The sequence below is a fragment of the Nyctereutes procyonoides genome, unplaced genomic scaffold (assembly GCF_905146905.1).
Source record: "Nyctereutes procyonoides isolate TBG_1078 unplaced genomic scaffold, NYPRO_anot_genome, whole genome shotgun sequence".
NCBI lineage: Eukaryota > Metazoa > Chordata > Mammalia > Carnivora > Canidae > Nyctereutes > Nyctereutes procyonoides.
Genome location: NW_026575140.1, coordinates 85,206,922 through 85,223,694, shown reverse-complemented (window position 1 = coordinate 85,223,694; position 16,773 = coordinate 85,206,922).

Sequence of the window (16,773 nt, the reverse complement as noted above, 5' to 3'; positions counted from 1 at the left end):
CAACTCTATGCCCACAACTTCAATAACCTAAATGAAATGGACCAAATTCCCTGAGTGACAAAATCTGTCAAAATTCACACAAGAATAAATGGACAATCTAAGTAGGGTTATATCTATTAAAGAAATTGTTATCAATAATTATCTCTCAAAAGAGAAAGCACCAAACCTAGATGTGTTCACTGGTTAATTCTACCAAAGGAAGAAATTATATCAATTCTCTGGAATCTCTTCCAAAAGATAGAACCAGAGGTAATAGTAGCTCATTCCATGACATTAGCTTTACCCTAATACCAACACCAAAGATATTATAAGAAAACTGAAAATCAATATCTCTCATTAACTTAGATGCAAAAATCCTCAATAAAATATTAGCACATAGGGCAGCCCCAGTGGCTCAGCGGTTTAGTACCACCGTCAGCCCTGGGGTGTGATCCTAGAAACCCAGGATCAAGTCCCATATCAGGCTCCCTGCATGGAGCCTGCTTCTCCCTCTGCCTGTGTCTCTGCCTCTCTCTCTCTCTCTCTCTCTCTCTCTCTCTCTCTCTGTGTGTTTGTATCTCATGAATAAATAAAATCTTTAAAAAATATATTAGCAAATATAATCCAACAATGTATAAAAAGACTTACACACCACAATTAAGCAGTATTTATCTCAGATATGCAAGCCTGGTTCAATATCTGAAATCAATTAAAAATAATCCATCACATCAACAGACATATCTGATAAATGACTAATATCCAAAATATGCAAAGAACCCTTAAAACTCAACAATAATAAATTGAACAACCCAATTTTAAAATGGACAAAAGACCCAAACAGACATCTCACCAAAGAAGATATACAGACGGAAAATAAACATATGAAAAGACGCTCCACATCATATGTCATTAGGGAAATGTAAATTAAAACAATGACATACCGCTACATGCCTGTTAGACTGACCAAAATCGAAAACACAGACAACACCAAATGCTGGTGAGGATGTGGAGCAACAAGAGCTCTCATTCACTGCTGATGGGAATGCACAAGTATACAGCCACTTTGGAAGACAATCTGGCAGTTTCTTTCAAAACTAAACATGCTTTACCATATGAACCAGTGTTACACTCCTTGGTATTTACCAAATAAGTCAAAAACTAGGCCCACACAATAGCAGCTTTATTCATAATTGCCAAAGCTGGGAAGCAACTAAGATGTCCTTCAGTAGGTGAATGAATATATAAACTGGTACATGCAGACACTGGATATTAGTCAGCATTGAAAAGAATGAGCTATCGACCCATGAAAACATATAAAGGAGACTTAAATGCATATTACTAAGTGAAAAAAGCTAATCTGAAAATGTTACATGTTATAGGATTCCAACCATATGACATTATGGAAAAGGAGAACTATGGGGACAATAAAAAGATCAGTGGTTGCTAAGAGCTAGTGGGGAGGGAGCGGGGAATGAATAGATGGAGCCCAGAGGATTTCAGAGCAGTGAAACTGTTCTGTGTGTTATCGTTATAATGGTGTATCCATGTTGTTATACTTTTTGTCAAAACCCATAGAATATACAATACCCTAATGTAAGCTATGGACTTTATATGATAATGATGTTTTAATGCAGACTCATTGATTGTAACAAAGGTACCACTCTAGTGTGGAATTTTGATGGTGAGGGAGATTGGGGATATATGGGAAATCTCTGCACCTTCTGCTCAGATTTGCTGTAAACCTAATACTGCTCTTTGAAAGGCCTTTTTTTTTTAAACTACATTCTCCAATTTATTATAAATACAGCTCTAACTTGTTGCAAAAATATTAATGGCAAAAAAATTATTGGTTTGGTTTTCTTTTTTTATTGAAGTATAGTTGACACACAAAAAGTCTATTTTTCTAAAAATCTATCTCAATTTTTTTAATACTGCTACCAGACAACCCAGCAGTTGCACCTCTTAGCGTTTATCCCAGAGAAATAAAGACATGTCACACAAAAACCTATACACAGATGTCTATAGCGGTGTTTTTCATTATAGGCAAGAAACTTGAAACAGCCCAGATGCCCTTCAGTGGGTGAAGGTTAAACTGCTGAGCCACACCATGGAAGGTTACTCTGTAAGCAAAAGTAATAAGCTCTTGATAAGTGGAATAATACATGGGACAAGGAAACTGAAAGGTTACATATTGTGTGATTCCATCTGTATATAGAAATTGGAGACAGGTTAGTGGTTGCCAGTGGTGAAGGAGGCGAGGGAGTGAGAGGGAAGTCACTATAAAAGAGCAACGTGGCTCCAAAGAGCAACATGAAGATAGCGCTGATAGAAATGTTCTGTGTCACTCTCAATATCCTGGTTGTGACATTATACTCTAGCTTTGCAAGATGTTACCTTTGGGGAACCTGAGTAAAGAATATCTGGGCTCTCTGTATAATTTCTTATAATTGCATGTAAATCTATAGAGTTATTCCAAATTTTAATTCAAAACATCACAAAAGGAGAGCTGGAGAGATCCAGAAATGGAACCAACATACAGCACCCTAAAGTCATGGTGGCAGGGAAACGCAAAATGCCATGTGGAGGTGTTATGAACCACAAGCCACCGATGCTATGTCACCTTCCCTTCCCCTGTCCAAAGAACCGTATGAAGCGTGTTCTCCCTCAAGGCTGTGAGAAGCTTTGGGGGGACAGGTGGATGGTACAAACAATTGCTTTTAAAGGAGGCAGACAAAGAATATGTTCTATGTCAATTCAGAGGAAGGGCAGACATCTGTGGGCTATAGGCACCAGTGTGCCAAGGTGTCTAATGTGAGGTCAGCTTTTTTCCACCAGCTATGGAAGTGGGGAAAGGGGATGGAGAGGACGGGAAATGAACTTGACACCCTGGTGGAACCATGGATCCCAGACAGAGTGGCTTCCTGGGGCATGCCCGGCCCAGCACCAGCTGTCTCTAAACCCCACCTTCTTCTTCAACCCTTCCTTAAATTGTCTTCCATACTTCAGTGGTGGAAGCCATTTCTACCCTAAGTTAGCTCAAAATAATGTTTTGTCCTTTGCAAATAAAAAAAGTACTGGCCCAGATATCAAAGCTTGGGCCTGGCATGTAAACACCATTAACTAAATGGTTGTCACTAAGAACATACTGAATCTGGCCTTCAGTTGCCCTCAAGCCACAGGACCAGCTTCAAGACAGGGCGGCAGTGGTACGATTACGACCGTAGTCACTTCTGCATGATGCAAAGAAATCGCCTTCCTCTTTCTGTACTGATTTCATCCTCTATAAAACAGGAATTGTAGCAAGTATAAGGTTCATATATCGATGCCCATAAGTTCCCTCCCCTTCAAGAATCCATTTGAACGCCAACTATGTACACGCACAAAATCTGTCCTCACTCATCTTCACATACCTTCTCCCTCCTCTCAACTCCTATGAACTTTATTTGAAACACGCTCATAACTTTTTATTTTGTGTTATAATTAGATAAACATTCTGATAGCCCCTATTAAGTTATAAATTCCCTAAGGAATTTGTTTGTTGTATCTTTGATATGATGCAGATAAAGTGGGCAGTGAATATTTGTTGAAAGAATTCATCAAGGACAAATTGAGACAATATGCTCAAGATATGAGGAAGCCTTTTTCAAAGTATAAACCATAGATTACAAAATGTAAATGCACTGCATATATATATATATATATATATATATATATATAGTCAATTTACACAGCTGCTTTGGGCTGGGGGGTCAGTGGGGGCTGGTTATATATGTATATATATACAGATAGATAGATAGATAGAGATAGATAGTCTGGTTATTCCTCCCCAACCACTTACTAATTGTGTGGTCTGGACCTAGTACCTTAACGTCCTTGGGCCTCTCACAAAGCCAGGCTCTATGGACAAGGATCATGGGGAAGGTGCAGTTGCATTCTGTTTGCTTTGTTTTTAATTTCTACCACTCCTGATTGCAAAGTAACGAAAATGAAATTTGGATACAATAAAACCCCTGTTCCCTAGGCATATAAAGATAAAAGTGAGAAATCGGAAATCATATAGAGGAAATGGGGGAAGATAAGTTCAACAGAACCACAGGTGACTATAGGTCACTGCAATTAGGCTCTACATTTAGTGCTAAGCTTCCTGGTAGCCAAGGCAAAAAGCAAAACACAATAATGTTCTTAGTTTGCTCTGTCAGGAAAAAAAAAATCACACAGATAACAGGAAAGACAAACCCTTTCCCGGAGCAGCCTTTTGCAAGAATTATGGTGTAATTCCTTTTAAAAGTCTGATGAATAACATTGTGGGTGACATCTTCAGCTGCCCCCTCCCTGAACCACAAGGTTGCAGGAGAGCCTCAAATCCAGAGAGGCCCTGCTTCTGGGAGAGGATCGGCAAGGGCTCCAGTAAAGAACCAGCCCCCACTGACCCCCCAGCCCAAAGCAGCTGTGTAAATTGACCAGTCACATCATTATTTAATACTGTCTGATTGGGTGTAGGAAAATGCCTGCCTAAAACAACTATTTTCCATTTGGCATAAGGTTGGGCTGTTCACTCCGACAATTATTTGCCATTGGATTAACTCTCTAATAAAACAGATCATGTCTCCTGAGTGTAAAGCAAACGCCATGATAATAGCACTGGTTTCCTGTTTACTGTGGCAGAAAAGGCGTGGGCCAAATGCATCTAGAAAGTCATCAATTGTTTGCAAGTTAAAGGAAAGAAAGTTGCAAAAAGAGAGAGAGCTAGGAAAGTGGGAGGCTGAGGACCCAGCCACACAGCCAGGGCTTTTTGAATCTGGGTGATGGTGTACCTGGACTCCCCTTGTTCTATTCTCTCTGCTTTTATGTGTTTGAAAACACCCATATTTTTTCTTTAAAAAAAAAATTAAGCCTAAGAGCATTGCAACTGATACTGCAAGATCCTGGCTATGAAAAGTGATTTGAACAGGATGGTAAAGCAGGACCCAGGGGTTACCAACTATTTGCTGCCGCCATGTGACTCATCAGCTCCAGGAGGCTCCCAGCAGCTTTCTTGAGCTTACACACTGGCCTTGTCTCAGTCCTGGCTGAAGGCACCCGAGGACCCAGTGGACTTTGAATGCTTCTAGAAGCATCTCAAACAATGAGCCGTTTGTTCCCATCTGTGGCTAGGCCTTGGAGAGCTGGTCTCAACTCCCCTCAATGCTTGCAACAACCAACTCCGACCCTCCATGGAGGTTGGGAGGGGGAAGTGGGGCACTAGCCCTGCCTGGAGGGGGTAGGGAGAGTGTGGTGTTAGCCCCAGGGGCTGGTGGCTGTGGGATAGGAAGAAGAAGAAAGGAGCAGAAACCCGATGAGGGGAGGGATAACTTTCCTGTCAACTCAAGACCTCTCCACCTGCAGGCCTGCGGAAGCTTCGGAATCTAGAGGAGTGGCCCACAGAGAAGGAGCGTGGAGCAGCAGAGCCAGAAACAGCAGAGGCTTCAAGGGCTGGAGGTAAATGGTTGCGACCTGGGGGCTTTGGCAGCACTTGTTAGTAAACTGTTGTGACCTGGAGTGAGAAGTGGGTGAACTCCGGGCAGCCTCCTCTTGCAGAGCCTGAAGCAGAGCCCGGAGTCTGGGTTCTCTGATATAATAATCTCAGGCCTACAGATTAGCCCAAGGAGGGAGTGTGGCAGGCAGCTACGAGGGCAGGCAACTAAGAGGGAAGTTCTGATCTGACCCCTCTGAACTCAGCAACCCTTGCTCCCGAGCAGCAGCCAGCTTCGCTCATCCTCCCTTTGAAGAAAGCAGAAAAAGAAAGTGCTTTGATTTTCCTAAAACAAACACTATGTTGAGTAAAGAGATAAGCCCAGCCTTGGGTTGGCTCAGGCTCCCCTGTGCAAGGGAAGTCACACTTCATATTTCCAACATGAAAGCCCAAGAAGGGCTGGGCTTAGTGCAGGCTGAAAGCTGGAGAGGCCACCGGCCCCACTTTTCTTCTGCAGAGAGAGGGCTATTAGGCCAAGGGGGAGTCTGCTGTATCCAGCAATGGTGGTAACTGAGGGCACATTTCTCTGGCCGCTGGGCCTGAAGATCCAGAGCCAACAAGATCCATCAAGGAAAGGGCCAGCTCTCTCCAACAGGGACCTTAGTGGCTAGTGGTCAAGGAGGGGCCACCTCCCAACCCTGGGGGGTTGGAAAAGTGACCTTGTTGGGAGAGGGACATTTTCCATGGAGAATTTGCCTGAGTTCTCAAGAAGGGAGAGACAGGGAGCAACATTTGTGGCCCCAGGGCAACAGGAGGACTCCCCGCCCTTCCATACCTAAGTGCTCCCAACTGCTCTCTGCATTCACAGCTCCATGCGTTCTTGGGGTGATAGTAAGAACAGCCAGGCACCCAGTGTTCTAAGTGCTTTTCACATGTTATCTCACTTAGCCTCAGTTAATTTGTTCACTCAGCAAACCTAGCAGGGAGGTACTATCATCATCTCCATTTACAGATAAGGACACCAAAGCACAGGGAGCAGCAACAATTGCCAAGGTCACACCTAGTTCACAAGGAGCGAACTGGGCTTAGAACCTGGATCTTTGGTTCTGGAGCCTGAGCTCAATTATTATACCTCAGTTCTCTCTCACCACCACCACCAGCTGCAGGGCTTCCCCCAGGCCCTCTTAGACCACCCCCCCTACCCCCAGGTGTGATTCCCACCCAAAAGCCACTCACTAGAACTTCCTGGTTGCTTGTTTCCATTGATGACTGGTGTCACACCTGCTGGCAATGTTCACATGCCCAGGTTGGTTGCTCTGCCCTCTCAGCTCAGCTACATGGGCCTCTGCTATACAGCCCTCAGGCCATACTCCTCCCAAATCCAAAGTTTCTGACACAAAGGCTATAAGTATATATTCCTCTCTCTCACAAAGAAGCCAAATCCACATGACTTCCTTCAAAAGAAAGAGTGGGGGGGGAAGAAGAAACAAAGTGTTTTCCCTTTCTAGCCCAAATATTCTTTTTATTTTTTGTCAAGTTGACCTTGATACGCCAATCTCTTCTGATTAAATGGAGGAGCCTGATGGCAACAGGCTCTGGTGTGTACACAGTGAGCAGATGCAGTCAGGATGGGCACACTCCCTAAGTACAAAGAATCTGGGGCATCTTAAGACCAAGAGAGCAAAGCCCCGGTGCCAGAACATCACGGTCACCATCTACTGAAAATGACCACAGTAGACTTGACCATGGACTGGCCAATAGGGGACCAACAAAATTGTATTCCAAGGCACAGGGGCAAGGGACAAGAATCTGCAGGAACCTATCAGAAATAATCCATTCTACATGAAGGAAGTGCCAAAAGCCAGTCTTGTTAGGTTGGGACAATGATCTATGAAGCTATAACTTATCTCTGTGGTACAGCCATAGTCAAAGAAGATCTTAAAAACCAAAAAGAAATATTGAAAAGGAAATTTGTTAGCTCTTCCTACTTCCCTGCCTCCTTGTTGGGGAGATGACACCCAGCAATCATAGGTATTTTTATCTACTTCTAGAGATATCCAGAATGAGCTGGAATATGCATGACGTAGTGACACTTCTTTTAAGTAATTTTCCCTGAATTTATTCTTCTTGAACTGCCTTCTAAATGTACTTTTCTAAAGAGATTTTATTGCAAAAGAGAGGTTAAATAATAACAAGAATTGTTGTCACATATAGAATTCTTTCCTTCTTAGCCAGTCACAAGACTCCTGTGACTTTGGGTTGTTTTGCAGACGAAGCCACGTCTGCCTATTGTTAGGTTACTCACAGGCCGGCATTGACCTAACTACCTTTGTTCCTCTGCAGATTTTAGCATGGCACCTTTCATACACAGTAGACTATTTATTCAACTGGACCAGATTCAATTAACAGCATGCTAGGATTACTATCCTAGCATCTTTATGCCAAGTTGCAATGAGGGTTTTTTTTTTTTTACCATAGGAATAAAAGGAATAAAAGTAGCCAATATCTATTGGTCTTAATAGGTGCCAAGCACTGAGCCTAATGTTTTATATTCATTGTCTAATGTGACTGTCATAAAAATCTTATTATATTCCCCCATTACAAATAAAGTTCCAAAGATGTAGAGAAGCTGTTACAAAGGGGAAAAGCCAGAATTTGAGCCTATATTCAAATCATGAATCAAATAATCTGACTGTAGAGTGTGTGTTCTTTATATTTAAGCTAATACCAAAAATTTATAAAAAATTAATGAGGTTCAAACAATAGATAAATGGGAAAAAAATTCTCCAATAATCCATTCCTGCATAGCTACACCCCCTTCCTCACAAAGTCTACCTCTTTATTATAAATTTCCACTGTTAAATATTTTATGTAAATCCTCCCAAAAAACATATGCACATATGTATCATATATTCATTATTTATTTTCAAAATGGAATCATACTCATTATACTGATCTTCAATATTACTTTTAACAATACTAGATACTTTTCCATATGAGTACATGTAGCCTGTTACAGGCTAAAAATTGTTTCCCCCAAAATTCATGTCGAAGTCCTAACCCCCAGTACCTCCAAAGGTCACTGTATTTAGAAATAGGAGTGATTAAGTTAGAATGTGGTCACTAGGGTCCCTAATTCAATATGCCAGGTGTCATTATAAAGAGAAGAAAACAGGACACAGATTTGTACAGAAGAAAGACCCTGTGAAGGCACAAGGATAGCAGTTCCAAGCCTTGAAGGGAAGCCTCAGACAAAACCAAACCTACCAAATCCTTGAACTTGAACTTCTAGCCTCTGGAATTGTGAGAAAACTGCTTAAGACACCCCGTCTGTGGTACCTGTAATGGCAGCCCTAGTACACTAATACATAGTTTTATCATAGTTAAAAGCTGCCACATAGAATTCCATTTTTTTAATAGATTTGCTTATTTGAGAGGGGGAGAGGGGCAGAGGGAGAGAGCATCCCAAACAGACTCTGAGCTGAGCATGGAGCCCGATGCAGCACTCAACCTCACAACCCTGAGATCACGACCTGAACCAAAACCAAGAGTTGGATACCTGACTGCATCACCCAGGTTCCCCATGATTAGAGTTCCATTTTATAAGTGTATCATAATTGGTTTAAATAGTTCCCTTTTTGGGGATCCCTGGGTGGTGCAGCGGTTTGGCGCCTGCCTTTGGCCCAGGGCGCGATCCTGGAGACCCGGGATCGAATCCCACATCGGGCTCCCAGTGCATGGAGCCTGCTTCTCCCTCTGCCTGTGTCTCTGCCTCTCTGTGTGTGTGTGTGTGTGACTATCATAAATAAATAAAAAAAAATTAAAATAAAATAAAATAAATAGTTCCCTTTTTGATAGGCATCTAAGGTCTTCCTTCCTTCTTTCCTTCCCTCCCTCCCTCCCTTCCTTCTTTCTTCTTTTCCCCTTTCAATTACAAATAGTGCTGTAACTAACACTTCTACATATACTCTTGCACATTTATAAATGTGTGTTTCTATAGCTTAGTATCAACCAAGAAAAGTTCTCATATCAGATAAGAAGCATACTTTATAAGCCCATATATATTGCCTGGAGGCTTTGAGTTTTGCACACATAGAGTCTGTTAAATAATTCCTCTAGTTTTGTTGTTTTGTTTTTTTTTTAATTTTTTTTTAATTTTATAAATTAATTTTTATTGGTGTTCAATTTACCAACATACAGAATAACACCCAGTGCTCATCCAGTCAAGTGTACCCCTCAGTGCCCGTCACCCATTCACCCCCACCCCCCGCCCTCCTCCCCCTCCACCACCCCTAGTTCATTTCCCAGAGTTAGAAGTCTTTATGTTCTGTCTCCCTTTCTGATATTTCTCACACATTTCTTCTCCCTTCCCTTATATTCCCTTTCACTATTATTCATATTCCCCAAATGAATGAGAACATACACTGTTTGTCCTTCTCCGGTTACTGTGGCCAAGTTCAAAAAGGGTGTTGCCTGAGTTCTCCTCTGGGATTTTGATGGAATCTTGTCTCGCATTTAGATCTTTCATCTATTTTGAGTTTATCTTTGTGTATGGTGCAAGAGAGTGGTCCAGTTTCATTCTTCTGCATGTGGATGTCCAATTTTCCCAGCACCATTTATTGAAGAGACTGTCTTTCTTCCAGTGGATCGTCTTTCCTCCTTTATCGTATATTAGTTGACCATAAAGTTCAGGGTCCACTTCTGGGTTCTCTGTTCTGTTCCATTGATCTATATGTCTGTTTTTGTGCCAGTACCACACTGTCTTGATGAACACAGCTTTGTAGCACAACCTGAAATCTGGCATTGTGATGCCCCCAGATATGGTTTTCTTTTTTAAAATTCCCCTGGCTGTTTGGGGTCTTTTCTGATTCCACACAAATCTTAAAATAATTTGTTCTAAGTCTCTGAAGAAAGTCCATGGTATTTTGATAGGGATTGCATTATACGTGTAAATTGCCCTGGGTAACATTGACATTTTCACGATATTAATTCTGCCAATCCATGAGCATGGAATATTTTTCCATCTCTTTGTGTCTTCCTCAATTTCTTTCAGAAGTGTTCTATAGTTTTTAGGGTATATTTTGAGAACCATTTGAATGGTAAATGGTTCTCCAACCTTTTATTTTCAGGTTGTAGGTGTCCTTCTGTCTAAAATGAGTCTCTTGTAGACAGCAAATAGATGGGTCCTGCTTTTTTATCCAGTCTGAAACCCTGCGCCTTTTGATGGGGTCATCAAGCCCATTCACGTTCAGAGTTACTATTGACAGATATGAGTTTAGTGTCATCATGATATCTATTTAGTCCTTGTTTTTGTGGATTGTTCCACTGAACTTCTTCTTAAAGGGGAGTTTTAAGAGTCCCCCTTAAAATTTCTTGCAGAGCTGGTTTGGAGGTCACATATTCTTTCAGTTCCTGCCTGTCTTGGAAGCTCTTTATCTCTCCTTCCATTTTGAATGAGAGCCTTGCTGGATAAAGTATTCTTGGTTGCATGTTCTTCTCATTTAGGACCCTGAATATATCCTGCCAGCCCTTTCTGGCCTGCCACGTCTCTGTGGAGAGGTCTGCTGTTACCCTAATATTCCTCCCCATGAAAGTCAGGGACTTCTTGTCTCTTGCTGCTTTAAGGATCTTCTCTTTATCTTTGGAATTTGCAAGCTTCACTATTAAATGTCGAGGTGTTGAACGGTTTTTATTGATTTTAGGGGGGGATCTCTCTATTTCCTGGATCTGAATGCCTGTTTCCCTTCCCAGATTGGGAAAGTTTTCAGCTAGGATTTGTTCAAATACATATTCTGGCCCTCTGGCCCTTTCGGCGCCCTCGGGAACCCCAATTAAACGTAGGTTTTTCTTCCTTAGACTGTCATTTATTTGCCTTAATCTGTCTTCATGGTCCCTTAATTGATTGTCTCTTTTTTCCTCAGTTTCCCTCTTTGCCATTAACTTGTCTTCTATGTCACTCACTCGTTCTTCCACCTCGTTAACCCTCATCATTAGGACTTCTAGTTTGGATTGCATCTCATTCAATTGATTTTTAATTTCTGCCTGATTGGATCTAAATTCTGCAGTCATGAAGTCTCGTGAGTCCTTAATGCTTTTTTCTAGAGCCACCAGTAGCTGTAGAATAGTGCTTCTGAATTGGCTTTCTGACATTGAAGTGTAATCCAGATTTTGTAACTCTGTGGGAGAGAGGGCTGTTTCTGATTCTTTCTTTTGAGTTGAGGTTTTCCTTCTAGTCATTTTGCTCAGTGCAGAGTGGCCAGAAACAAGTTGTATTGGAACACGGGGGAGTATCACTGGTCCCTCTAGCTGGTCTTCTGGGGGAGGGGCCTGTTGCGCTGATTTTCAGGTGTTAGCACTTGGGGGAGCTGCTCTGCCCCTGCCTGTTGTTTTGTTTTTTGATACTAAACTGGCTTCCTGCTCTCCCTTCTATGCTGCCTGTTTCATTTTTTTAATTTTTGACCTTTATCATAGAGAGGGAGCTAAAAAAGAAAAGAAAAAAGTCACATGCTTATCTTCAGAAAATGACAAAACCCCCTCAACCTTATGGAAGTCAGACAGCCTGTTCTGTCTCTAGCTTCTATTTGGGCTCTTCATCCTTAAACTTAAAGAGACCACATTAAAGCATTTGGGATGCCCTGTGACCCTAATGGCCAATATGGCTATCCTTGCTAAATCCCTCCAGGAATCGTTGCTTGTAGAGAAAGGCAGCAGTGGTGTTGGAGAATTCGCTATAGTTGGGTTCAAAGAGGTCAACACATCAGTGCAGAGACTCATTTATGGCACAAAGACATGAGTCTTCTTCTAGCCTCTCCTCTTTCTGTTACTTTTAAAAAAAAAAGTCAATGCCATATGACTTCAGAATGCTCTTCCCCTGTTTAGAAACCAGACTCACCATTGCCATGGCTTAGCGTAAAAGCCCAACTTTCCGGGCAGGAATTCAAGCCCTCCACAGTCTGGGTCTTATCTGCTTTTAGCCACCATAGCTTTCTGGCATAGTGCCTCTGCTTCAAGACAGCTTCTTCACTACCCTGCAGAGGTCACGGTTCTCCCTGCCTGATACCTATACTCAGGTTAATTATACGGTGTCTCCGTTAGACCATGAGCTCTCTGAGTGCAGATTCTGTCTTGTATCCCATATTCCATTTCATATTCCATATTCTATATTCAGTATGCCTGGATTCAAGTGATAAAATGATAAATATTGAAAAAGGAAGGGGAGGAGAAAAAGGATAGGAAGGACACAGTGCCTACTCAAGGAGACAACCTTCCAACGCACCCACACTCACCATCTCCCAGCCATCTCCAGCTTCTACATTCAACCTGTGCCTTCCTTTTTTTTTTCTTAAGATTTTATTTATTTATTCATGAGAGAGACAGAGAGAGAGGCAGAGACACAGGCAGAGGGAGAAGCAGGCTCCACACAGGGAGCCTGACATGGGACTCGATCCCGGGTCTCCAGGATCATGCCCTGGGCTGAAGGCAACACCAAATCGCTTAGCCACTAGGGCTGCCCAACCTGTGCCTTCCTTGTCCAGCTCAACTCCTCCTCTTCTACAAAACTTTCTGGACTACTCTGCACTATTTGTTTATTTCCTGAATATATGCATAATCCCCCTGGACTGGATGATAGGCCCTTTAAGGGCAAGGACCATTCTTGGGCTTCTTCCTTATATGCCACAGCTCCAAGCACATACTGCAGTACAAAGATGTTGGACTGAACTGCAAACACTGTCTGACAATTAGTACATTCTCTTCTGATGCTTGGGAAAGCAGCTGAGACAGGAACTTGGCTGTTGAAAAATTCTGTGCGATCAGAGGTCCAGGAAGAATCATTTTCATTAGTTCTAGCCCTAAAACCTATCAAGCTAGCTGTTACTTACCAACATTGGTTTTCTTTTTTCTTTTTCTTTTTTTAAGATTTTATTTATTTGATAGAGAGAGCTTGAGCAGAGGGGTGAGGAAGAGGTAGCGGGAGAAGCAGATTCCCCATTGAGCAGAGAGGCTGATGAAGGTTCTATCCCAGGCCCCTGGGATCATGACCTGAGCCAAAGGCAGATGTTTAACTAACTGAGCCAGTGAGGCACCCTTTTCAGCAGTACTTTATTTTATTTTATTTTATTTATTATTTAAATTCAATTTGCCAATATATAGTATAAAACTCAGTGCTCATCCCATCAAGTGCCCTCCTCAGTGCCCATCACCCCATCACCCCATCTCCCTACCCACCTCCCCTTTCGCAACCCTTTGTTTGTTCCCCAGAGTTAGGAGTCTCTCACGGTTTATCTCCCTCCCTAATTTTTCCCACTCAGTTCCCCTCTTTTCCCTTATAATCCCTTTCACTATTTCTTATATTCTGCATATGAGTGAAACCATATGATGACTGTCCTCCAATTGACTTATTTCACTCAGCATAATACCCTCCATTTCCATCCACATCAAAGCAAATAGTGGGTATCCGTCTTTTCTGAGGCTGCGTAATATTCCATTGTGTATTTCTTTATCCATTCATCTGTTGAAGGACATCGTGGCTCCTTTTACTGTTTGGCTATTGTGGACATTGCTGCTATGAACATTGGGGTGCAAGTGTCCCAGCATTTCACTACATCAGTATCTTTGGGGTAAATACCCAGTAGTGCAATTGCTGGGTCATAGAGTAACTCTATTTTTAACTTCTTGAAGAACGTCTACACTGTTTTCCAGAGTGGCTGTACCAGCTTGCATTCCCACCAACAGAGCAAGAGGATTCCCTTTCTCCACATCCTCTCCAACATTTGTTGTTTCCTGTCTTGTTAATTTTAGCCATTTTCACTGGTGTGAGGTGGTATCTTGTGGACTTTCTTCACAGAGTTGGAATAAATAATCTTAATATTTGTATGGAATCAGAAAAAACCCTGAATAGCCAGAGGAATATTGAAAAAAGAAAAATAATGCTGGGGCATCACAATGCAAGATTTTAAGCTGTATTACAAAGCTGTGATCATCAAGACAGTATGATACTGGCACAAAAACAGACACATAGATCAATGGAACAGAATAGAGAACCCAGAAATGGGCACTCAACTCTATGATCACCTAATATTCGACAAAGCAGATAAGAATATCCACTGGAAAGAGGATACTCTCTTCTATAAATGGTGCTAGGAAAATTGGACAGCCACATGCAGAAGAATGAAACTAGACCATTCCCTTACAGCATACACAAAGATAAACTCAAAATGGTTGAAAGATCTAAATGTGAGACAAGAATCCATCAAAATCCTAGAGGAGAACACAGGCAACACTTTTTTTAACTTGGCCATAGCAACTTCTTGCAAGATACATCTATGAAGACAAAAAATAACTATTGGGACTTCATCCAGATAAAAAGCTTCAGAACAGCAAAAGAAACAGTCAACAAAACTAAAAGAAGCCTACAGAATGGGAGAAGATATTTGCAAATGACCTATCAGATAAAGGGCTAGTATCCAAGGTCTATAAAGAACTTACACCCAAGAAACAAACAATCCAGTGATGAAATGGGCAGGAGACATGAACAGAAATTTCTCCAAAGAAGACATGAAAATGGCCAACAGACACATGAAAAAATGCTCCACATCACTTGCCATCAGGGAAATACAAATCAAAACCAACGTTGGTTTTCTAATCTGCAAAATGAGAATGATCCTGGAACCCACTTCATCAAGCAGCTCTGAAGATAACATATAACATAAAAATACTCATAACCTATAAACATACATAACATACACAAACGTATAAGGATTTAATTATACCAGGGTGGGACGTAGAAAACCCTCCATCATTATCCACAACAGTCTTATTATTACCCCACCTTCCAAAAGGTCCAGATTTCTTTCCCCAAGGCCCAGCACAAAGAGAATGCAGTGATGAGAGCTACCCACTGGGCGGCAGTGCAGAGTTCAAAACAGATTTTGGTGTCTAGACATGGGCATGATAAATATAGGGAAGAAATGGAAATATTTCAGTGTCACGTTCCTACCCCCTGACATCCAAAACTACATTAAAAGTCAAGAAAGCCTAAGGAAACCACAGAGGCAATAATAAGCCTCTATATTGAGATTTCTCAAATATTCCCCTTTCAAAGTCTGCCTACAGATAGAAAAGAAGGTAGGCATGTTTTGGGTGGAAAGGTCCAAAAGAAGTGAAGAATTATGAAAATTTCCAAAGTATAAAGCCAGAAGATACTTCTCCTTTCGTTTCAGAAGAAATGATGGACAAAACGCTTTTAAAAATCTCCCTGAAGCTGAGTTTTTCAATCTATGGAATTGATGAGTCTTAGAGCTTGAAATGAACCATGTCATTAATGATCGAGTCCGATACCTCATCTAACAAATGAAAAAAAAAATGGGACACAAAGAGAAAAAAAAGTCACTTGCAGAAGGTCACTGAGCCCAGTGGTAGTCAAGACAGAAGTCTGGGTCTCTTGACACGCAGGGCCACGTAGAAAGAGGTAGCTTTTGAAGAAATAAGAAGAAACTGACTCACTAAGACTTAGGGCCCTGGACTCATGAAATAGGACAGACTTTCCCACTAAGCAATTAGGTATCTATCTCATTATCTCGAAGGCGATCTGTACACGTCAAGCTTTCCCAGGATGGCATGGAGAAAATAATGGTGGCCTCAACCAAAGGAATCCCATTTTAAGTAGAGATTGGGCAGCAAGGAGATTTACTCAAGTTGCCTTAAGAATGTTTTCTTACCCAGATATAGTACATAAACCTTCTCATTCAGAAAATCCACATTTTTCTCAGCCTGACTCCAATCCACTTGACAATCTAAAACAGAGCATGTTACACATTAAAGCCACAGGATTCTTTATGGGTAACATATGGAGCCATAATATCTTATAACCCAGTGGAATTGTCCCTAGAGTTAATATAACTCTGTTAACATATGTTTCTGCTATTCCCACCCTGAGATACGTGTACTAAAATATATTATGCACAATTTATGGTTAATTGAAAGATACAGGGGGTATATTAAAAAATAAATCTGTTTATATGACCTATGTTGAAATCCCATACAGTTGCTTTCACACTAATGTAAGTGGACTATCTCCGTCTTTTCATCTGATTGCTCTGTCCTTTTCCTTCCAATCTCCTATGTCTCCTTGTATGTTTTCTTGGTACCAAGCTAACCACAAGATAGTAAGATTAGAGATAGGGGGATGTGATGCCAGAAACCAAGGCAGTCAGTAAGGAGGTATGGTAGGAAGTAAGGAACAACAGGAAGAAGAAAAGTATCAGTCACCTCATCCCTTCGAATCCTGGCAGTACTAAATTTTAGAAACATAATCCAGAGAGGAGATCAAGAATATCCACTTT